Below are 25,522 nucleotides of genomic sequence, written 5' to 3'. Positions count from 1 at the left end.
TTGCCCTGTGCATTTCGTACAAATGCTCGACCAACTCCTTAACATGTCTAGTGCTACAAGCATCCCAGGCATATTTAAGACAGTCTTTACGGGACTGCTAACACCCTTCCAGGCAATTTTGGGAATCTTTCCTAATTTTGTGCACTCCATCTTTGGTGGTATTCCACTATTTTTTGGACTCATCGCAGGGATTCTATTTTTGACCCTCCTGCTACGTTATGGCAAGCCTCGGCTCAGACATAGCTCCCATGGGAATGGAAGAAACAATCCTAGCAATGCGCTACAGGGACAGGATAACTAACGTCCTCGGATTGGCCAGGCTGAGAGATCTAAACATGACCTGGTTCCTTTCATTCAGACCGATATGGCAAAATTGCATTTTACCTGTGCTACGGTGTATGCTTTGCGGCGAGGAATGCGTGTTGGACATCTGTCTTTCACTTCCATCAGCAGTACCAATGGACGTCGATACTTTGCTAAGTCCAATAACGGCTCACGCATTGTGTTGTCCCCAGCGGCTACCAATCCTGATGACGGCATTCGTGGAGACTCCTGTACTACAGCCAAGTGGTAACAGTGGAGCGAGTGACAAAAGCAACATCATCCAGGTACAACGTTCTGTGAGCATTGCTGATCCTGCGTTCGATGACAGCAATCATTCTCACACCTGCCAAGTTTCAGCGCTATCTAATTTGGTTGAACTATCACCTGATTTTGTAGACCAATTCTTTGCGAGCCTGTCTGATACGATGTTCTCACCAACAGAGAAACAATAACTTTGAAAAGCTTTCCGACACACGGCGTTCCCATGAACTCTGAATTCGGCCTTCAGTTTTGATCAACATAAAACTGCCAGGAGCTTTGGTAAACTGATTTTTCTTTGAATTGGACAATTTTTTTTAAAAAATATTGACCCTCTCTTTTTGGCACGAACAATTCTTTGCTTAACGTAAAAACTATTCTTAGAGAACAGAAGCTTCACACTTCTATTTCTAAAAACACATCTAGAGACATAATAACATAACACCAGCCTCTAGCACACATGTTATTACAATGCATTTTTATGTGATGATTTATCTCGCATTTCTTCTGTCAGAGATACTTCATGTGTAATTCTTTATGCATAATCGTTCATTGATTTCATATGCAATAATTTTTGAATGATTACTATGCTTTTAAAACTACGTACAGTACCTAAATTCCATGTATTACAAGTACGCCTATTTCGAATGCATTTATGTATTTTGGGGTGGGCTATGTTACACCATGTTACACATGCATCTAATTGCTTAGTTTTAGTAATTTTGATGGACATGAATTCGTGGAGTGGGTGTCATGTGCTTATCTAGGTTCCTGATCGATACTGTGACCTTATGCCCCTATTCGGCTATAAATCCATTTATTCCCTATATTGGCATAACCGTTCAAGTGCGATTTTCTGTAAAGTCATCTCTGGCCTCACACGAGCAGAGCCACAGAGCCACATTCCAGCATGACTCTCTGCTACTTCCTTTGCGACCAATTAGTGCAATGACAGAGCAGCAGTCACTATCTGATATTCCTAGATAACACTCCGAGTTCTTCAACAAGATAAAAACTTAGCAAACCTGGAAATCCCCGCTTGCTATGTTTTGATTAGTAATGGAACTCTAATGAGCAACTGATAGCTGCCACTTCCTAGTGACATCTTTAATTGACGTCTTATGTCCAGCAAACTTGCGTCAAACCCGGCACCTGTCAGGTATAAATATTACCAACGTTGCCTTAAGCAATACGAAGCTGTGAGCTGTGAGAGCGAAGCTAACTGCTGTTGAGCGTTGCCTGTCGCTGCAGCCTGCTATCCTGTGGTGGTGAAGCTACTGATTACCATTATCGCCGCTACAGCGCGACCTATGGTGCAGTACGCTTGAGGAGCCGTGCAGCCGTCCTCTGCGAAGACATCCAGCCCAGCTGCCCGCGGACGCTGTCACCCCTCCTTCCTCCAGACGCGCTGAGAGAAGCCGCTGCATTTCTCGTGCAGAGAAATCCAGTCCCGGCGCTTCCAGTTTACCCTCGCAGGTGACTGGGATATCGAGAGAGACCCCTGAAGGAGATACCAATCCTCCATCATTCTATTCAGAGGTATGGTGTTGACTAAACCCTTAGACGAGAATTCTTGAAACAAACCTTGGCAAAACCAACTTAACTTAAGCTACTTACTTACTCCCCTTCTCACGTGTTAGGCCTAGGTCAGGCACACTGGGGTAGGCTTAGTTAGAAGCACCAGTTGAGTATGTTAGCCTAATGTATATATGACTGTATATATGTTTTATTACTTTTAAACCATTGTATGGCTAAGAAACCATATCAATGCTTTTACAGTTCTATTTCGCAATACTTATCTTACTGTACGTACTTTTTATAATAACAATTATTGCAATTGTGGCAATACATTTCTCTTGTACGAGAAGAAAGACTGTTCAATAAATGTTAACCCTTTATTGATAAACGCCCGTCTCTCTATTCTCTACATACTGTGAAAGTAAACTGCACTAGACTGACTGAGTGAAATCTATGTCTATTGTTTCACACGACCCTAGAGATCGACTCTTGATCTGAGGAGCAAAGTTGTCATGTTGCACGGTTGTTGGAAAGCTGAATCCCTTCTTGTCTGTGCCAAGGAAGCTGATCACTTCCTATGCAGAGAAGAAAGTTTCCAGTGACCTCTGAGCTAGTTGGTAACACAACCCAATTAAGTTTAGCATAGTCAGTGGAGGCCTGGAATATAAGCAGTTCCACGTCGATACTACTGTTTATGTTATTCCAATGCGCAGGGCCTAGTGGGAAACTAGGAACTACACTACACTCCCGTGCTCTGTGACGTCTCTACCGCCCATCTTGAGTACTTTCCAGTACTAAGCAGTTTCTCCCACAGTCACCTGCAACGCTCTTTGATTTATCCAACAATCTTTCGACCACGCGAAGCTTCAGAATTGTGTGATATTTCCCACAGGTGGTTCCATGTTTTCGAGACTGATTCAGAGCGTAATTCCAGAACTTCATTATTTCCACAGTGCCTGGCTGTATCACTCTGATGTCTCTCACATGTAGCTTCATTGCTGTCTCATTTCTTCCACACTTTGCAATAGCACTCTTTGGTTTGTCTCAGACAAGACTCCAACACTCGTCTATGACTTGTTGAGCTCTCCCGTGCCTGGATCCGTTACAGACACATTAACTAGGCCCCTGTGCTCTCATTTATGTGTCTTCTAACCCTGACAGTAGGACTTTGTGACTTCTTCTATGTCTAGGAACCTCAGGCCTGTAATATCTGATATGCCTCACTGCAGGGGGATCCCTTTTCTGAACTTCAAGTATTGCCTTCATCTGCAGGAAGTACAGCTGGGCATCCACACAGTCCCAGTAAAACAAATTATTTCGGAATTCTGCAGCAATATGTATAAGTTCCACAGGTGGCTCTAGGCAATGTTTATTTGTTCCAAGTCCGAGTCTTTTATGCTACCTGAGCACTCTGATAAATAGGTTTGGCTACACACCATTAAGGACCAATTTAAGAATGTATGGACATCAACTACAAGATTCTGGACAAACCACCAATGTGATGCAGCTGTTTTATGCTTTTCTTATCAGAGCACGATGCTAAGTTGAACGAAATCTAAGAAAGTTTGAAGAGCAAAAGAATCACAGCTGAGTACAGAAAATGCAAATTCTGGAAGAAGAGTGCGACTTACCTTTAGCCATGAAGTACATAGTACAAGGTCAAACTAAAGGAAGTACTGATCAAAGCTATTCGAAATGCACCATCACCAAAAACAAAGACGATGTGAGATCCTTTATAGGACTTGCAGAATTCAATGCTATATTTACAAGTCATTCCACATTGAAGACCTATGCAAGAAGGAAAGTGGTAAAACCAAAACACATTTTGAATGAACAACTGATTGCCCAAACGTATTTTGCGATCTTAAAAAGGACATCTGTAGCATACCGCCATTGCAAGGATTCGAACTGGAGAGTAGGATTGTGACTATAGATGCCAGTGATAAAGGCTTTGGGGGTGGTTCTGATACAGCTAGAAGACAATGGGAAAGGGATTGTTAGTGTGTTTGCATACTGTTCATTGAATAGCACTTAAAAGACATTTTAGTGATAGAAATTCGGAAACTCAACTCTTTTGCCAGTTTGTGTGGGGGATGCCGATGTTCCTGAGATGCGATCACAAGCCCCTCCCCAAGGTACTTCCCACTGGTGGCATGTCTAATGCATTTCTAAGATTGGCAAGGGTGTCAATGAGATCACTGGACTAGATCTATGAAGTGCAATATGTACCTTGGCTAAACAACAGAGTGGCTGATTTCTGGAGACGTATGCTGCTTTTGACCATTGAAATGCAAGTAAGTGATTCAGAGGAGTGCTGTGTAGCAAGTTTGTGGAACAAGGAAGAACATTGTATCACTGAAGATTGGAAAGAGGAAAGACATGGAAGGGAATGAGAGGTTGTGTGGTGTTATGTCATGAAACATAACACTTAAGGTTGGCTGACATTAATAATAATTTATATGCACTTTTGGAAGTGAGGAATGAGCCAGGTTTTTGGAATGGCTATTGCTGAGATAGGGAGAAGTGTTTCCTCCCAGAAGGATAAGAAAGAGGGTTCTGTCATGAGGGCTATTTACAAATTATAAAACCCAAGACTGCATTTAAAACCATTTAGCCGGGAATGGATAGTCAGTAAGTGTGTGTAAACTGAAAATGCGGAAAAGCCGCTAGTGATATTGAGATCCCTTTGATGCCCCATTAGCAGCTCATGCATGCTGTGGGAGAGGATTGGTATGGACATATTGGATCCAATTTAGAAGGAAAACAACGAATTAAAAAACATCATGGTGATCATTTCTCTAACTGGCCAAAATTGTTGTGGTGCACAAAGCAGATGCCCTAACAATTAATACAATTTTGGACAGACGGTTCATGAGGAAAGTTCTACCCAAATGTATTGTTAGTGATTAAGGGCCATAGTTTCTGTGCTTTTTTGACGCGTATGTGGTAATCCATAAAACCACTTCAATTTACTACCCAGAAGGAAATGGAAATGTGGAGAGGTTCACCTGAGTAAATATTGGTGTGATTCAACTGACAAAAAATAATAGTTTGAGTTGGGTGAAGGATGTAAACAAGATGGTGTGGACTTATAGCATCACACAGCGTAATCACAGGTTACAGTCCATTGGTTTTGATGAAAGGAAGGACATCATCATTGAAGAATAATCTGGGGTAGATTGGGCCCCAGAGGTGGGCAGAAATAACATTGCTGCTCAAGCAATGTACAAGTCAAGATATTATTCAAACCATGGTGTGAAGGATGTTGGGCTGATGGTCGCTGACTGGGTAAGAGTTAAGAGAGGTGGCAAGGTGAGGAATGGTGACCGTAAATTTTCCAAACCTTTGGAAGCGAGGAAAGTGTTGGTCAATGCTAATGTTCTGAGTGATGGTAAAGTGTGCATCATGGGATGATTGTCCACTTGTTGCCACTTCTATCTTGGTGTGAATAAATGACTTGAGAAACAGTTTGATTGGTTGGAAGATGAGCATACAAGTGAAGGTCAAGTGACAGAGAATGACCTGCGGAACACAAAGGGGCCCATTAGGATGGCGGGCGGATCGCCCCCGCCAGGCTGGCGGTAGCCACTCCCGGCCTGGCGGGGGCAATCCGCCCACCATCCTACCCTGAATGACCCCCCCCATATTAGCATGGCGGGGTACGGTGGCGGACGGAAAGACCATCCGCCGCTTTTTTTTAAAGGGTTTATATGGTGGCGGTGTCTATTAGACACCGCCAGCCATATTAGGATAGGCATTTGTGAATGCCTTTCCGTGGTGGCAATGCCGCCACAGAAAGGCATGCGGAGTCCCCCTACGGGGGCTTGTTGCGGGCCCCCAGGGACTCCTGGGGGGTGGGGGGTGCACATGCACATTGAAATGCATAACATGACAGGCACCTTGCGATGCCTGTCATGTTGTGCATTGAAATGCCCAACGTGCATTTTTAGCAATGCGACGGGCGGTGCTTTCAGCACCGCCCGCCGCAATGCTAAAAATGCAGAAAGCGCCCGCCACTGTGGTGGCCGCATCCTAATGTACACAACGGGACCCCCGCCCTTATGGCGGGTGGTCCCATTCACCGGTAGGATGACGGGCAAACAAAGTCCGCCCGTCATCCTAATGGGGGCCTAAGTTTGGGAATGTACTTTGAAATTGTTGGTAACCATGCAGCTACTATAGGAAGATGAATGAATGAATACTATTTATAAGACGTGCTATTACCCAAGTGAAGGGATGTTCTGGTGCTGTGGCTAATTATAATATAATGACACATTACAGCTGTTTAAATAACCACATTTTAATGGACTTTATAGAAGAAAACTAATCTGCATGTGACAGAAAAGATTCGGCACAATAATTTCCAAGCTAAAGAAATGTGAAGATTTTGTCTGCATGAGAATGGAATCCAAAATGTGTTGTGTTCCTTTACTACATTGCTTCGTGCGTCAAGATTTTAAGGATAATTTCCTCAGTTTTTATTTTTAACATTAATATTAAGGGGGGCATGTGATACGTTCTGGGTCTGATTGGGACAGAAAATAAGGCACCAAAATAAAGTGGCCGCGATTAGTGAATGAAACAGCTAAAAAGTTACCGATTTTGAAAAATCGGGTTAGTGTTGAATTTATACAGATGCCCTTTATTTTGCAAGTTATGGAAGACTGCATGCATTGAGCTTGCTGCAGGCAGTGAATGTTTTCATATCAGGGAAATTAACAGTGAAAACTGGTTCGGGTGACCATAAAACAGGCCCACACACATATTAAACAAGCATTTCCTATGCAATAGGTCTTGCATTTATGAGAGTTCTAGCTATTGTTGTTGTAAATGACAATGCATTTTACCATGTGTTTGGTTTGGAGGGAAGTGGATGTATGTGGTTTTGAGTGGAATTTCGTGGGTTGGCTTGGAATTGTTAATTGTGAAATTGTGCGTGGTGGTATTGTGTGGAGTGGATTTGTGTAGTGGAATTATGTCGCATGGTGTGCAGTGGAATTATGTGGATAGTAATTATGTGGTAATGAGTGTAATTAAATATTGTGGAGTTGAATTGTGTGTCATGGAGTTTAATTATGTGGAATGGCATTTTGTGTTGTGGAGTGGTAGTTATAGGAGTTTAATTATGTGGTGTGCTGGTGAATATTGTAGCACGATGTGGAATTCTGTGGCTGTTTTGGATGCATGTGTTATGTTGTGTAATTGTGTTGTTGAATTGAATTATGTAGTATGTTGTTAAATTATGTGGTGTGGAATGGAAATGTGTCATGTTTAATTGTGTGGCGTGGAAGTGTGTGGCATTGCGTGAAATTATGTGGATTGGAATTATATGGCATGGTGTGGAATGCATTTTGTGGATTGTATTACCAAGTTGCAAAATGATGAACCATAATTACAAAGAAGGGAAGCCTTTCATTGTGCTCAAATTAAAACACGTTGCTTCTGCCAAAAAAATGCAGAAACGTGTTGTTACTTAATGCAGAATAACAGTCGGGTTTCCTAATTTACAGACCCTCCTAAAATTAGCCAGGGCGGGCACGTGCTTATTGCCAGAATAGCTGCCCACATGCATGGAGTCTCTGGACACCGCTTGCCATTTTAAACCCTTTTCACCCTCTCCATCCCCTGCGGGGGGCACTCCCCAGGGACTGGCACAGCAGGGCTCTGCACCATCAAATGAACAGAGGGGCAGCCAAGACTGCGGCAGTGGGGAGTGTCTTTTCATATTCCTCACTATAACGGTTGGTATGGCAGAAAAACAAATTGCAACCAGCGGAATTCCGACTGCATATTCCACAAACATGCCTTCAGAGGCCCCCAATGTGGAGCATGCTGTGCCATTATGAAGACTGACTTTGAACCTAGTACTGAAACATTGAATGTTACCCTTATGGTGGGTGATATGATTTGGAAGTACATTTAGTTTTATTCAATGGTTAGCTTGAGCTTGTGACATACATATGCTGTTATGTAGTATTCATGAGATGTAAGATAAAATTACTATCAGTACATATTAACCGATAAAATGGATGACTTCTTGTCAAAGCGGCCGCACAACACACCTATTTGAGAAAGCAGGAAATAGAAACTCGAGCGACATGCGCATGATAACCAATATTCAGAAAAATCACAAACTTAGTAAAATTACACAAAAGCACTTTATGCAACTTCAAACATCGTTTAAAACCACATTGTTAGTACTGAATACCTGTCGTTCGCAAAGTACTCTTTTTCTTCACACACCTCACCGGCTGCATGTCGCAAACATGAACATGGCATTCAGAGTCCAAGTTGGTGCAAGCAAAGTAAAGACAAAAATAAGTAAACAAATGGAGTTCGAAGTCCTTGGTAAGCTCCTACCTAGATGGTGCAAATATCGGCATGAAGTAAATACTCGCACTGGGTTAAATAGAATAAAAGTGAATACATAATGCTACCCACAAAAAACAAGTACCTGTAACCCAAAGTTAGCATGTTTAGCAGCATCACCCCAGACAAAATCAACATTAATCTTTAAAAGGTTTCTCGAATTGAACAATTATGGAATATCCTTGAATAAATTCTGAGTGATATTCACTCATCCTCAAGAAAGACCTGAGAGAATCTCTGTCTTTAGGAGGAGGAACATCTTGAATTGCCTTTACCAATGACAATTTTTGATGTATGCCAGTATCAGAAATGCAATGACCCAAGTAATCCAATTCCCTTTTGCACGTTTTACACTTTTTCTGTTTGAGGGTAATGCCACCTTGTTGAAGATTCCCAACACTTTTCTTAAAATGGAATTGTGCCCCTCTCAAAGTTCTGAAAATATTAGGACATCCTCTTGATATGCCTGTGTTCCAGAGATTCCAGTAAGCAAAGGATCCATAAATTTCTGAAACACACTTGCTGCAAAAGTCAGGCCAAAGGGAAGTCTCAGAAATGTATAGGCTCCAAAAGGAGTGATAAATGTAATGAGATCTTGGGATTCTGCAGTAAGTGGAATATGATGATAGGTAGAACGAAGGTCCAAGAGTGAAAAAAAATTGGCTCCGTTAATGTTTGACAGAAGGTCACTAATCTTGGGCAAAGGATGACAATCAATGAGGATATTCTTATTTAAAGTGCATAAATCCGCACACAACCTGATGGAATTATCCTTCTTGCGTAGTATCACTATGGGACTGACCCAATCAGATGAGTGGGTCTGGGTAATTACCTTATCTCTAACTAAGGTGTCCAGCAAGACTTTATGATCAGCTCTGACAGATAGGGGAACCTGTCTGAGTTTATGATACACAGGCATAGCATCCTTTTGTATCTTGATTCTATGATCAAATGTATCAATTACCCCTATCTTATTTGTAAACACATCTGGAAAAATGTTAACCATTTCTGAGACTGTGTCTTGTTCAGGATCATGTGTGCTGGCTAAATTGACCTCACAAACCCTGACAGGATTGGGTGAACCTGGATTCAACATTAGACTCAACTTGGCAAAATCACGCCAGCCTAATATTAATTTTCCTTTTTTAGCAACATATGTTTTTGTAAACGCTTCTCTGCCCAGACATTTTACTTTCTCCAAGAAAAAGCAAAGCATTTCAGTGTCTATGTCTCCATAGGCTTTTGGAAAAACATCAGGAGTGTTTAAAGGTTTCGATGTAGACCACACTCGTTCATACAAGGTATCTGAGATGATAGTGATAGGCGCCCCTGAGTCTGCCATCATATCAATTTTTGTGTCACCAATGTACACATCAGAAATGGGACTCTTAATTGAAGCTGAATCATCAACAAGTGTGTCTACTTCAAGGGTGAGAAGTACTTTAGCAAAATCATGTGGCAAGGAACTTTCTTCTGAGACATAAGAGATATCAAGAGCACCAACCCTAGTGACATTCCCTGAACTTCTTGCAAAAAGTGAGACACTGGGAAATCCCGATGTCTAAATGGTAATGATCTGCACACTTTCACTTGAACCACTTGGTTCTCCTCAGGTATACTTGTGAACCAGCGGATTGGCTGACATTACGCAAACGAGGGACGTTTTCATTTCCCAAGACCCCCGAAGAAGGGTCACCATAGACCCGAAATGCATTGGGTAAATGGGAGATGATAATTTGAATTGTCCTGGAAACTAAAGGATTCAGATGAATTAAAAAGAAACAATAAACAGAGATCTTTGAAACCAGGAGTACTTTATGGATCATCATTATTATTTTGGTTCACAAGTATACCTGAGGAGAACCAAGTGGTTCAAGTGAAAGTGTGCAGATCATTACCATTTAGACATCGGGATTTCCCAGTGTCTCACTTTTTGCAATATATTCACGAAGTGTTTTTAGACTAAAACACTAGGTAATGGTGCACAACAACGAAAAGATTAAAACTGTAAAAGAGACAAACAAAAAAACGAGAGTGCTGGACGGACCCTATCACAATTCCCTGAACTTCTACATACCCCTGAAAAGTGACCCGTTTTATGACATTTAGTAAATTTTCTATAAATGGCAGGGCAAACAGGGTTATTACTTAGATGGTTTTTGGATCCACATCTGAAACAAAAATAACTTTTTTTGTTAAAGGACTTATTAGAATTATTATTAGATCTGTAAGACAAAGCATTAATGATGTCTGGCGTTTCTACATTGTTGTAGTTGTTGAGAGGCTGCAAATTTGTATCAGAGGAAATACACTTGCTGGAAAAGATAGAGCGTTCAGTTGCTTTTGCCATGTCAATTACTTCTGACAGTGTTGGATCTCTGTAGGAAAGTGAACATTCTTGAATTTTCTTTGAGTTACACCTAAAAACAAATTGATCTCTAATGGAAATGTCAATAGATGGTCTGAAGTTGCACTTTGTTACCAAAATCCTAAGCGCTGAATTATACTCTTCCACTCACACATCTGTTAAATGATTCCTTTTATTGAAGTTGAACCTTTCGAATAAAATGCTAGGTTGTTCAGAAAATGTGTTCTTCAATCTAGTTATAGCTTCGAGGTAATTATTCAATCCTTCACCTTGTCCTACAGAATATATTGCTGGAAGACTGTTGAAAACTTCTTGATCTTCAAGACAGAGATTGCTATATAAGATGTCCCTCTTTGCATTGAATTTATCTGCATCAATAGCAACAAATAAGTTTTCAAAGGTGTTGTGCCATTTATCCCACTGTTGTGCAGGTTTACCAGGGTTCTGTAAGAACGGATGAATGTGCACAAACTGTTGGAGATTAGACATTTCAATAAAGTTGTTGGAAGTCTTTTTTATTAAAATTATTAAATGTTTTGGAATACAAGATCTCCCAATGCAAAATAGAGTTTATTTGCAATGTTTTAAGAAAGCTGAGGAAATAAGCTTTCCCAATTTAAGATGGCTGTCACTGTGGAGCTAGGTTGAATGTGGCCAAATGTAGCAGAGCGTCTGAATAGCCATTCCAATATGGCAGTCACGCAACCTCATTAAGGATGTGTGCCTGCTAGTGTGCCTGTTTTATAATCCAAGTTGGCCGCAGCGTGACGTAAAGGGTGACAACAGCGACCAATGATAAAAGAGAAAAGGCAACTCACTGAAATATTTGCGCAGCTTCCCTGCGCAGGGTGAAGATCTCAGATAGCTGAGCTGAGCCAGAGACATCTGACTGAAGGTTTCAGTGGCTTGCCCAACTCTATGCAACACTTGGAAAGAATTATGGCTGTAGCTATCAACAGTGCAGCAGGTGCAGTGGTACAAGACTTCAGGGTCCCAATGCACTCCTGATATGGTGCATTTCAGTAACAGAACATTAGTGAGGAGGGGGACAGTTTCTTGGTTTGCTCAAGGTGGCCACAGCATCTGTCACTGGCAGGAAACAAAGGCTAAACTTGACAACCAAACTGATTTATTCGGTAGGCTACATTATTTTAGTGAAACTGTAACCTGCAGATTTATTGAAGTCATTTACCCCTCTCGGAGAAGCTGTGGATTGAACCATTTCAGATTTGAAAACCACCTTCTGAAGTTAATTGACAACAACTTCCTAAAAGCCCCATAGTATCTGAAAATACATTGCGCACTTTAGCTACTGGAGTTAATACGTTCATTGATATATTAACTTGTTAAGACATGAATTAACGACGTTAGGGTCGGCCACAGTGCTTGAAAGTCGCTCGTATGTGACGTCATTTAAGCCTAATGTTGTCAGCTCTGTCTCAAAATACCCTGTCATTTCATTAGATTTAGGTTAGGCTCCTGTGATAAGCCTAACGTCTTGTGAAATATTTCCTGTGATGCTTTGATCATGCCAATTGGCGGTTTTTAAAACTGAAAAATCTTTCTTTTTGACTGGGCCGGACAGGGAACTGAAAGCAGCCCTGGAAAACTTTGCCGGACCAGCCCCCGTCCTGCATGTTGTGAGCGAGTGCAGCGAGCGAGCCCGACCACTACTAGGAGGGTTTGGAGGGTTCTCCCCCAAAGGAAATTTTAGAAAAAGACCCAAAATGTTGCATTTTACAGCACATTTTTCATGATATATTTAATTGTATCAACTTTCAAAGCACAGTAAATAGTAGATGATGACCTTAAAGAGCACCAGGTTACCCACCCAGTCATATGTGTACCTATAGACATTCTTACAGAAAGCACCAAAAATAGACACAAGTAGTGAATCAGAGAGAACAAAGTAAAAGAGAGACCAGCCCCCATATGATGTGTAGCGAGCTTGTGCAGTGAGCAACCACTACTAGGGAGGATTTGGGGGGTCCTCCCACCAAGAAATGTTTGGAGACCGAAAGGTCAAAACAATGCATTTTTTTAACACTTTTTTAATTACGTATTAGATTGTATAAACTTTTAAAGCATAGTAAATGATTACCTTATGGAGCATCAGGATACCCAGTCATAAATCACAGACATTACAACAGAGAACACTAAAAAATGAAATGTCGAGCATGAAACATGAATTTAAATATAACCAATATATTCTTAATATAAAATAGTATACAGACATTTAAAAATGCACTTAACTTCAAACAATTGTGCAAAGGTTCAGAGCAAGGGTTTGAATTCCAGGGGCCCAGTCTTTAATCCCTGTAGAAAGAAGTACAAATAGTAAACTCTGGTGGCGCCAGGGACAACAGTCTTTTTTGGCACAGCCCATCATCTCCTTCTCCGTGGAATCCCTTGCCAACAACGCCCTTCTTCTCTGCATAGCCACTCACATGCATTTTATTTGTTTTATAGCATAACTCATACCAGTGTAGGTTGTGTGAACACTTTACAACGCACACACACATTATATATGAAGACAATGAATTGTACGTGTGTAAATCAGTCTTTGGGAAATAATCCATAAGACAACATGAATTGCAGGGTGAAGGAATTACATATCATCCATCCTGTAAGGCAGTACATTTTAAGAATGTGTGTTCTGGAGAAGCACAAACTCAGGATTTAAAATGTACCTCAGTGTTTGGGGTTGGCTTTACTATTAAGAATATACTTCTACCCGGACAAACCTTTTTTAGCAGCATTTGGATAATGAAAAACTGGGGAAAAATAATGTTCTAACCTATAGCATGTAGTTTACCTGCAGCTCCTAGATGACAGTTTATTGGGCATTGCGCTATATTATGATTGTGATTTAAGAACTGCTGGTTAAAAAAACACCTCTGTGGCAAAAACAGTAACCCACTGAGCTTTGCACATAAAATACAGTTATGTGATGTGCATGGTACATGTTCTTTAAAGCACACATATTAACCCTTTGTGCTACTTATTGGTGAGGCAAAACTGTTACTAGCCCAAACTCTGAGTTCTCTCCAGCAAGAATATTAACCACCAGAGTTAACTTAGCATTATTATTGTTGCCTGAAAACTGCTGTACACACTACACACAAGGTACTTTGCAGCAGGGCCTATTAAACCCAAAAGTTATTTCTTTACACAGGGCCCCCCCCGGGTCAGCATCAGGTGCGGCTGCACCAGTCAGCTCTCCCCAAAGAGGTAGGTACCTGAGGCACAGGGGCAAGGCAAGGAAGTTAGAGGGTATGATGAGGTGGGCATAGTAACTTTCGCATTGCAATGGTGACAGTGGCCCTGGCCCATCAATGTTTTAGGGGACCCTAATTCAAACAAGGATATAGGCCCCTTTTACTATTGCTTAATCGTCTTCGCATCCTCCTCCTCGTTATTACCTTGGCTCTAGTCTGCACCGCTGTTGTGTGAGTCAAAGCCCGTAATCCTCAAAAACCCTCACAAGAGATGAGGCTGTGAAGAGGCTGTACCTCTGTTAACTGCATGGTTGGTGCAATATTAGGTTAATGACTGGAATTTACCTTGCAACAAACCTTCACTTTTGCCCGTTTAAGCCTTACTTACAATAATGCTGATTGTCTGGTAATTGCACTTAACAGCAGAAAGGGAAAGCAAATGAATCCCCAGATGATGAGTATATCCGATCACACTCATATAATTAATGTGGCATAACAATGCAATTGATTTGAACCACAGGTTCCTGCTGTGCACATCAATTGCATCATTATGCTACATTAAATATGCGAGTGCGAGGACAACACTCCAATGCCGCAGGTGAGGGATGATTTGCACCCCAAACACGTCTTTAACACTTCAGATCGTAATATCAGATTCAGTAAGTTATATGTGTAAGGGTAAATATTTTCATTTTCTAAAGTTTTGTAAAGTGAAGGAGATATTTGTTATCCTGATTGAGAGCTATACATCGAGCGAAGCTTTTTGGAGATGGTTTCACATTTAAAAGATCCCAGGATGTGATATTTCCCATCAGGGTGTGATTATTTTAAGTTTGCTTATCAGTTTTAACAGTCTGTCTCCCAATTACGCTTGCTCCTTTGGGTCTCTTTTCGGCAGCAGTATGAAATATTATTCACATCTTCACTTATAGTTATTTTGTTAAAAAGGGTAACATTTGAATACCAGCCATTTCAGCCCAATACATAAAATTGTATTTGCAGTGGTTTGCTTGTATCATTGTGCCCCTTGATCATCAAAGGGTCTCTCTGGTGATGTGACTTATCGATCGGGCCTGGTCGGGTCAGTGGGTCATGAGTTCTTGTGGCCAGGTGGTGCGGAAAGTGAAAGTGCTTGCCTTCCTGCACTGCAATTTAACAGTGCGTGTGTGCAGGCACCAGGGACTCCAGGGAGGGTGGGGATGATCAGGGGAGTGAGGGGGTGAGTGATCGTGTGCCAGTGCCCAGGACAGTGTAACAAAACTTCATAGGGCCCCCCTGCAAAGCACATGGTACCTCTGTAGGCTATTCAGGGTATTATAGGAGGGCCCAAAGGCACACCAGGGTACAATAGCAGCACCTTGATACACCTTCACCGCTGATAAGCCGCACTTCACAAGTAATGATTGTTTTAATGGTAATGTTGATAGTCTGCAGCAAGGTGTTTGAAATGCACAGCTCACATTCTGTTCATAGTGCTTCAACGTACAGGATTCGTAGAGGGGATACTCCGATGGATTTCAATGCTGTATGTGAATCTCACTGCTAAAGTTATGACAGGCAGGGTAATTTAAACCCCACTGAAAGTGACCCTGGGTTCTAGGCAGTGGTACCCATCCACCCCCTTATTCTTGTCCCTGGAACAGTACTGCTATGCCAGTCTAATGAAGAAGAAAAGTGCTGACGGTAATATTCAGTCATAAGATGGCCCAAAAACTGCCTTGTTATATGCTGGCAAGCTATATATATTTCTGAAGGACCAAACATAGTACCAAACTTCGACCATGAATTTGGTTGACATTCGGGCCTCATTGTAAACTGGGGATAGTCGTGTGCAATCCAGATTCAAATAATGAAGGGGAACAGACCGCCTGAACGTTTAAAGCCCCAGGGGAAAGGTGGTGCCCTTTCAGGTACCTTGCAGTGTAACTTTATCAAGTCGACGACAGCTTGATGGCCACAAACATGGGTCAAGCCATGCGCTCCTTGAAAGGCTGCAGGAGATTCTAGAACACAGTGCCAATCTAGACCGTAGGTAAAACAGCACTGGCCAAGATGGCAATGCTCTTCCACCTCTGTCTTATTTTATTACCCTTCGCTCATGGGTACTAGCTTGAAAGGCACCGGTTTGTGCTAGAAAATATGACATTTCCTATAAAAGAATGATGCCTGAACACTCCAGACTTTGAGATTAAAGCCTTGCAGCTTTAATGGGTAGAACAGTAGCTGGGTTACACTCATTTACATGAAACGGGATTGCCAACAGATAGGATAGGCTGAGGGGTCTTGACCTGTCTCTTCACTTGACAGGGAATCGCATTTTGCAGATCCCATATCCTGCTCTGAATAACATTGCAATGTTGGAGGTGGTGCTTGTTGGAAACCAAGATATTTACAGCATATACCTTATGCCTCCCATTGGTGGGCATACCAAGGGCCCACAGCTTTCTCACAGCCAGGAAACATGCAGCCTGAACAAGGGTAGGGATGTGAATGGTAGGTGACTCTTGTGACTGAGGCATGTGGAAATCGCTAACTTACCTGATGGCCACGGACGGACTTCTCAGGGGCCAGGTCTAATTATATGGCATCCCGACAAACATACTGTGTGGCAAATGGAATCACAGAGCCCGCCGCACTAAATAATCCATTTAGGTGACATTGTGGGACTGTTCACATGGAAATATAAAGCCCTGCATGGCATGACAGATCAAAGAAACAGAAGATGTGAAATGAGAAACATCTTAAAATATACAAACAAAATCTCTTGACACTCCAGAGTTCTATAAATACAAATTGACTTTGCGCACAGAACATTTTTGACACCAAAGAGACTCAATAAAATACCCGTTCAACACATTCTGTCTTGCCCTAGGTGCAGTGTAGTAGATGTGGAATTATTTAACATAATATGCGCGTGCTATAAAATCAAGAGATATTTAAAAGAAATTACAGATTTACTGAATTAGACTCTGGGAAGGATGGATCTGCACTCACCTCACTCAGTGTCTCTTGGATCTTTTGCCAGCCCTAAACCCAAGAAAGCAGGTAACAGATTCCTTGATTTGTTTTTCCTACTGGCTAACAAAGCGATAGCAATGACGCGACATTCTTCAGAGACTCTGCCACTTAGCCAGGAGCTTAAATAAATAGATGGACTGCAAGCGAGACGGGAGTCGTTCATGGGGGAAGGCTATAGTGGCCTGAGTAGGTGCCCGGCCGGGGCCTGTATTAATTTACAAATTACCTTCTAGGCTCAAGACATAGCTGCCAAGGTTTCCGACTATGAGTGACACTTTCCCAAAATCAAGCAATGAAGATAAGGGAAACACATATATATATATATATATATATATATATATATATATATATATATATATATATATATATATATATATATATATATATATATATATATATATATATATATATATATATATATTCGAAATGACACCCATTTGAGCAACGAGAAACTCATAGCCGCTAAGTTTTCACATTAACATTTCCATGATATCATTGTACATACGAGTGACATTCTTCAAGCAAATGTATGACATGAGGAGCTTTTCCCTTCAGCTAACTAAAAGTTCCCAGTGGACTGACCTGTGCCACTGTCTGCAGACCATCCAAAAAAATAAAATAAAACTACAACAGAAGGGATCCATCATCCAGGTGTAGCCAACCGTATATATGCCAGGGTGTTTGCACATTCTTAAACCCCATAGCAATCTCCTAGTGCTAATAGTGCAGTAATTTTGCACAATGATGGCACTAGAAGGCTGAATAATTGGATGCATAATGGACTCCTTATAACATAAATGACTCCTGGGTAAGGAATGCGTTACTTGGGCAGGTGGGTAGGTAGCTGAATAGATGGATGCATGTGTGAAGCGATGAAAAAGTTAGGCATGTCTGCGTGTGTGTATGAGTAGATGAATGAATGAATAGAGACATGGGGAGTTGGATAGATAGGTGTGGAGGCGAGTGAATAGATAACCTGAAAAACGAGTGGATGCATATGTCAGCTCATAATTAAAGGATAGTTGAATCAGGTGATCTGTCAATGGAACTGTGGTGGATCAAGGAATGGATGCGCGAGCAGATACCGCCATAGTTATGGCAATCAATGAGTTCTCCCCACAAATTCATCCTTCAACCCGTGCTCCACCCACCCCAGTCAACCATCCATACATGCATTCATCCATCCACCCCTCACACATCCATCTACCCCTCTCCAACCCAGCATTCATCCATCCCCTTTAACATGTACACTAGCCCCCATAGGTCCTTTCTAGGTGATATTCTCTCAGAGCAAGTAAATATTTTATTTCCGTGTGATCCTGCGGGTAGCCGACGAAAATGATCACGGTACTTGTGATCAACAAGCTCCTAGTGCACTCAGGATATAGAGCTGACGTCGGCAATCCTTTTTCCAGATGCTGCTATTTTCTTAGTGCCTGCTCTCTCAGGTCGTGAATAAAGCACGTGCATGTGAGCAGCATGGCTCTTTTTGATCTTAGAATGTTAGCAAGAATGTAACTGATCTAGACTCATTTTTTTTCTCATAGCGCTAGGTTTTTAGTCAGGTGAGTCGATGGGAGCCATGTTGCAGATAGATAGGTGCGACTTGTTGTGGAATTCCATATGATTTGTTTCCACACACAGAATGAAATATCGTTTGTCGGCAAGTGTCTCTATGTCTTCTACAGACTGCAGACCCCAGGAACCACCACATTTCCATAATATGCACGAACACTGTGCAGAACAGACCATCAGAACAGTACCATTTCTGCACTATACACAAGCACAGCACTGCTCTAGCTCAGAACAGAATAGATATATGTCTCTATGCAAACAGAACATCTGCCATGTTATTTATATCAAAGTGGAGGGAAGAGGATTGGAGGTCCATTCAGTTCCCCTGGACAGATACGCAATAATCAAAAATAGAATGGACACTGGTATCTACAAAACCTTTGGTTTGTATTCGAAAACCCTCATAGACATCTTGGTTTTATCGTTGCGGTGTATCTTTTATCCGCCCCCTCAGGAGTCATGGCGTATTCATAGGGTAGTCGATTAACGTGCTCGATGCCTGCCTCACCCGAGGCTACCTCCGGTACAGGTAGAAGTGTCCAGAGATAATGGAAAAGGATAAAAAAGGGAATTAAATTGTGTCTCACCTAAGAATTTATTTATTTGAAAAAAGGGATGGGTAGGCACTATTGATAAAAGAAATTGCGATATGATGGTAATCGTGTTACCGGATTACCACATGTCTTGGAAAATATGTCAACATGTTTCAGCTCTCTTGGCCCAGTCGGGTCTACGGAGCTTTCATCAGGACAGAAACACAAACGAAAAAAAGAGAAGAAAAGTATTAACTCACACCACTTGTGTAGTTTTTTTGGTGATAAGTCTGGTCAACTTATATTTAGATTTCCTGGCTGTGGAAACAAAAGCCAACAATATCCATTATATATGTGGCTGCAGACGTGAGGTGAGCAAGCAGACATGTCAAAATTACATGTGGAGCACAAAAACTCCTCATCAGGAGAATTCGCCATGCTAGTGGCATTTATACCTTATAGAGAAAGGAAAGGATTAAAAACAATGTCTAATACAGGAAGTACATTCAGGAATGCAAAGTGTGCAGTGTTATTTTTATAAACGACCTGCTATCGTGGGAGGTCCGTGTTTGTAGAACTCATTGTAAACGGAATTTAGAGCTCTTAGTCTAGTGAACTATATACATAACACTACAGATAACTACAAAAAGGTGCGATATGATTACCTGTATTGAGCTCAATAGTAGCTTCAACAGGGGTCGGAGAGTCGCTTGTGGTTGTTGCTGTTATGGTACAAACGAGCCCGCTGTATTAGTAAAACAGTTATGTCTCTTACCAGATAGTAGAGATCAGGTCCTACTGCCATTCTTACCCACGAGGTTCGGCGCTGTGTCCCCTGTGCTGACTCTGCCCCTGGTTATGGGCGTGTCTCCTTTTTTTCGTCTTTTAAAATGGGCTTCGACATCAACAAAGGACTACTTGCGGGTAAAGAAACTCCATGTAAGATGGTTGCCTCTCGATACAAGAACGGGTGTTATCTAATCATTGGAGGGTTCTTAATGCAAAATAAACTTCACAAACTAACTAAGGACCTAAAAAAATTCAGCCAAGATAAGATGCACCCATACTCGAAAAATGACTTCACAGTAACCCCTAACTGTTCAGATGGTGATTCCACAGGTTGGAATTCATCTGATGGGTCAGATGGCAGCTCCGACGAGTCAACACCGAGAAGGGGCCGAAACAACTTCAGATTCCAACGCCCGCGACGAGGCAACAGGTGGCAACGACCACCCTTTTTCCATGGTAATTCAATGCCGTTTTATCAACCTTTCATGCCTCCATATGCGGCATGGATGAACCCTTATCATCCCAATATGAACCAACAACAACAAATGGGTAACCACCAAATGACGAATCCCACTAATCAGCACCAAGCCCAACCTTTTTTAGGAAGAGGCCAAAATCAATCCCGGGGCAGAAAGAAAAACCTCAGATGGCAAGATCAACAACTCAGCGTGCAGACACGGAGCATGGCTTCAGCCCAACCGAGTACGAGCAAAAAGACTCACTAGTAGTGAACCTAACGAATACAATCCTGTCGGATGACCAGCTGACTGTCCTCAATAAAGGACTCGGGTTTGTGCCCACTCCACCATTAGATCGTTTCAAACTAAAATGTGAAGTTTCTGAATTTTGCAGAACTCGCAAACTCAAAGCATTTTTCAGCGAGTCCACTACCCAACCTACAGAGGGTGACACTACTCTGAGAAGGAAATCTAAATTTTGCCCTCCTACCGCTGCAGTACCCATCGAAATCCAAACTTTTGAGCAAGCAGTTATGAAAGGGATTGACAAACTAGACAGCAAAAAGAAGACCTATAAAAACCTGAGCAATAAAGAAAAACAAGCTCTAGCCGAACTGAGGGACAATGACAATATAGTCATCAAACCAGCGGACAAGGGCGAGGGGGTAGTTATCCTGACCAAAGAAGGATACAATCAGCAATGTCTGGCCCTACTGTCAGATGAGACCTTCTACAAAAAACTGGACAACGACCCCACCGAGAGGTTAACCAACACTATCGCAATTATGACACATGAAGCAGAGGTCAACGGTTGGATCTCTAAGAAGGAGGACGACTTCTTGACACCCAAAGGACCCGAGGTACCCTTTTTCTACTCATTGCCAAAAACCCATAAAAACAAGTCCCCCCCTCCGGGACGCCCGATAGTTTTGGGCATTGGATCATTACTAGAGCCACTATCCAAATTTGCCGATGAGTATTTAAAACCATTAGTACAGAGCACACCAACCTATTTGAAAGACACTAGAGATCTCCTGATCCAGATTGCGGATCGTGAATTCAATCCTAATACGATGCTACTGGTGGGACTTGATGTTGAGTCCCTTTACACCAGCCTACCCCAAGAAGACACCCTAAAGATGTTGGAAGACCTACTCTTCATGAAAGACTGGACACACAAAACTCCACGACATTTCATCCTTGAGTGTTGCCGATTTGCTCTAAAAGAGAACTATCTTGAATATAACGGCCAACTCTTTCTACAGTGTCATGGTACTTCCATGGGCAGTGCCTGTGCGCCTTCGGTAGCTGGACTCTACGTGAGCCAGTTTGAACAAGAATTTGTCCTCAACAATACCAACCCCTACGTTTCCAGTACAATACACTGGAAACGTTATATTGACGATATTCTACTAATCTGGGATATCAAACTAGATCTCTCCACCTTCATGGAATGGCTTAACGGGAGAGATAGGTGGTTAAAATTCACCTTCACCTCAAGTAACCATCATATTGACTACTTGGATCTAACGTTTTTTTGTGAAAATGGGAAATTGGAGACCAAAACCTTCACCAAACCCACAGCCAAAAACAGTCTACTCTCTTATCAAAGTTTCCACCCCTGACTCCTGATGGATAATCTCCCTTACAGTCAGTTTTTAAGACACAAACGTAACTGCAGTAACGAGAGTGACTACAGAAAACAGGCACAGGAGCTCAGTCTAAAGTTACAATCTAGAGACTACACTCCAGCAGTAATCTCCAAGTGTAAAAAACGGGCAAAACATCAGCCACGCGAATGTCTCTTACAAAACAACTACAAAGAACCTATTAAGGATCTAGTCACATGTGTCACTGATGGAGCAAGGATTCGCACGTAAAGCGACTTGCTCTCACTCATGAACCTCGTTCAAATTATAATCATATTAATCCAACTGTCCGTCTTACAATTAGCATTTTTCCCAACACACGGGTGTCCCCAAGAGGCTTGCCTATGTGTCTTCTCATCCTCACAATGCTTGCACTAAAGAAATGGCCGCTTCGCTGAAATTCAGTCTGCGCATGCGTCGGTCATACCCATGTGATGTGACGCACTCGCATTCTGGAGGGAATCTGTTGCTCATGCGCACTGTTGCAAACATGGCCGCTTGTCTCTCACCATGCTCTCTGCTTGCTACCGCTGCTTTTGCCTATCTGTCTTTTCGCACTAAACTTTAATGCTATTGCTGTTATGAAATAAGGGGTATGTTTAAATCTATCACGGTATACAGTGTGATCATTTTTATGTATGATTCTAATTTGTTCTCTCTTACTTTTCATGTACCGCGTCTCTGGGGGCCGGGAATGCATGAGCTCCACCATGATGAAGCTCCTCTGAGAACTGTCATGTGACCTGGGAGAGGCCGCAATGCGCAGAAGCTAAAACAAGCCAGCTGGCTCCTAAAGCCCAATGCGCCTGGGAAGCATCTCCAGGAGACGGGATCTTACCTTGGAGTGCAGCAAAACACTGTTGCTACCTGCTATGAACTGTATTGTCTTGCTGTATTCCTATGCATGGGAACGTAAACCCAAGGGGCGGGTAGGCAGAAATTATTAATAATGATGGGAACACTGAATTCTAGGAGGCGACAATGACCAAGTCACCTCTCCTGACCAATCATAATGTGCGAAACTGTCACTTGCAACATTGGTGGGTGGTCTAAGGGTCCCCAAACAGTATAATTGCCCTAGTGTAGCTTAGGAAAATTGTCCGACTTGTCCGAGTAGCAGACCTGTCACTGACCCTACGAACTCTATAGGTGCTCAATCTAGAGTGCTGCGGAGCACTCTGTCCATACTTTCCACAAACTCCTAGGGGTGGAAATAGTCTTAAGTGCTGGCGAAGCACTTTTGCTGGGAAATTCGAAAACCCAATCGGGGTTACTGGCGGATTACTTGCAGAGAGGGGTAACGCAGGCGTTGCTTCCGAAGCTGTGGGTGTTGGTCGTACCTTGGTGAGCCCAGTCCTGACCCAAAATCCTGAGGGGTATCCTGTCCTGACTGCCCGTGAGCTGTACCTGCTCGCATTCTGGCATTCCTTTTCTGAGGGTCCTTGTCCCCGTCCTTCCAAACTGACCCGTGGCCAGGGTTAGTCCTCATTCCTAATTAGGTAAATATTGCCTTGTGGGTTTGCGTCTTTTTCTCACTTACTCTCCTTTCCTGAATAAAGCGTTCTTGCCTGTGATATTGCCCTATCACTTGAAATGCAAATTATATGCAAGTGTTTATTAGAATTGTTCCACTTCTCTCCCCACCTTTAGGAGATTGTCAAAACTGTCATATTTTATTAGTGTGTTCCCGTTTTTCCCTTTCCCTTAGCATGGTTGCAGTGAACTTAGTAAGAACAGCATAAGTAGCTTAGTCTAAATATACCTTTTAGGTCCCTCGTGTTTAGTTTGAGCTTGGGTTCAATAGCGTGTTCCCCAAATACTCATATCCCATAGTTCTCCCGTATACCCAAATGGTCCTTGCTTTAATCCATAGCTATATTTTGGTTGTGATCCTAATGTTCGATGTGTTATTCTGTATCTTGATTATTTTGGCATATTCACTTTGAAATCTTCAGATAAACTTTCAAACCCATCAGGTGTCTGTGGTTATTTTACAGATTATAGTGTGGAAAAATGTATTGTGGTTTATAAAATATATTCTTTCCTAGGAAATCTGTCACCTATTCCCTGATAGCTCCTGATCCATCTGGAGTAGTGTGCCTGTGGTAAGTCAGGTACATGAGTAGTAAGTGGTGTAAGAGTCACCCCCCGAATTACTCATAGTGGCGTGCAAGAAATCACCCGGTCCACGCAAAACTCAGTCTTGGTCTCTCGCGTCAGGGCCCAGTGCGCGGAGAAAATTGGTGAACTTGTGACCCGGGTGACCTGCGCGCTCTATCAGTAATTTTCTGGTAGCAGAGGTAATGGTTAGGACTAGTTAAATTAGGTAGACAGGATAGTTGATAAACAAACTGTGAAATTAAAATGTGCTGCTAAAATTTCTATGCTGCTGATTTTTCTATTGCATTTTTCAAATATTTTGCGATGTTTTAAGGATTTATATGACTGTGTATATGATTTTGCATTGCTGCTATAAGTATTATATGTAATATTAACAAAGAACTGTTTGTACGTGTTCAGTGTAGTCCGAATCCCCGGGGAAGTATATAGCTAACGGTGAGTAGAATCCGGTTAGCTGGAAAAGTCACTTGTTTAGAGTCATTAGTGTAGGGTTAAGAAATACCTGGAAGCACTAATTAGGATCTTTTTGTATCTGTATAATTGATAGCCACGAGTCCTTTGTATAAAACTTCCCTTGTGATATCACCTAGAAAGGGTCACATGTGGGAGGAGTAATAGGGTCTCCGAGGCTTGACTGGTAAGTAAGATAGTCCGCTGGTGAAATCCTGGCTCAGTACATATCCCCGACTGAGGTGGATGAGTCAGAAGAATAACGGGTTCTATATTACTAGTGTGAGGGGATAGGCAAAGAAGTCTATCCAGAGTGAATGAAAAGTAGACAGAAATGGTTTACTTGTAGTGAGAGGAAATTTTTCTACCTATTTAGAACACTCAAACATAGTGGCAGACGTTGTGTGTTAGTAACTAGGTTTTGCGCTCGCACTTTAGGAAAAGTTAAAAGTTTCCGTTACCTTGTGAAGGAGGGAGGAGGGCGGAAGGCTGCTCTGACGTCACTCCGTGCCGCGCTGGTATTGGTCAGAACAGCGGGTGTGTAGTGAAGCCGAATTTGTAAGGGAGGGGTGAGTGCCGGAGCGTGGGACTTGGTCTCGCGAAAGGCCGCGCACCCATTGGATAAGGATTTTTGTATTCACAGTGTTGATTGGTTTCTACAAAATAAGAGTCGCGCTAGCATTGGAAGTACCAAAGTAAACAAAATTATTCAGGCCGAGTTAGAAGCGAGCCTGGAAAGGCATATGTGGTATCCTGAGTTCTTACCTAATCCACAGAACTCAGGCTTCTATAAGGAACAGATTATACGAGGTAGACCGCACATGATGTACGGAATAAAAAGAAAAATGTCATTTGCCGACAAGGTAAAGAATTT

Source organism: Lissotriton vulgaris, chromosome 2_1 (genome assembly GCF_964263255.1).
Source record: "Lissotriton vulgaris chromosome 2_1, aLisVul1.2, whole genome shotgun sequence".
Taxonomy (NCBI): domain Eukaryota; kingdom Metazoa; phylum Chordata; class Amphibia; order Caudata; family Salamandridae; genus Lissotriton; species Lissotriton vulgaris.
This window is presented reverse-complemented; position numbering follows the sequence as displayed.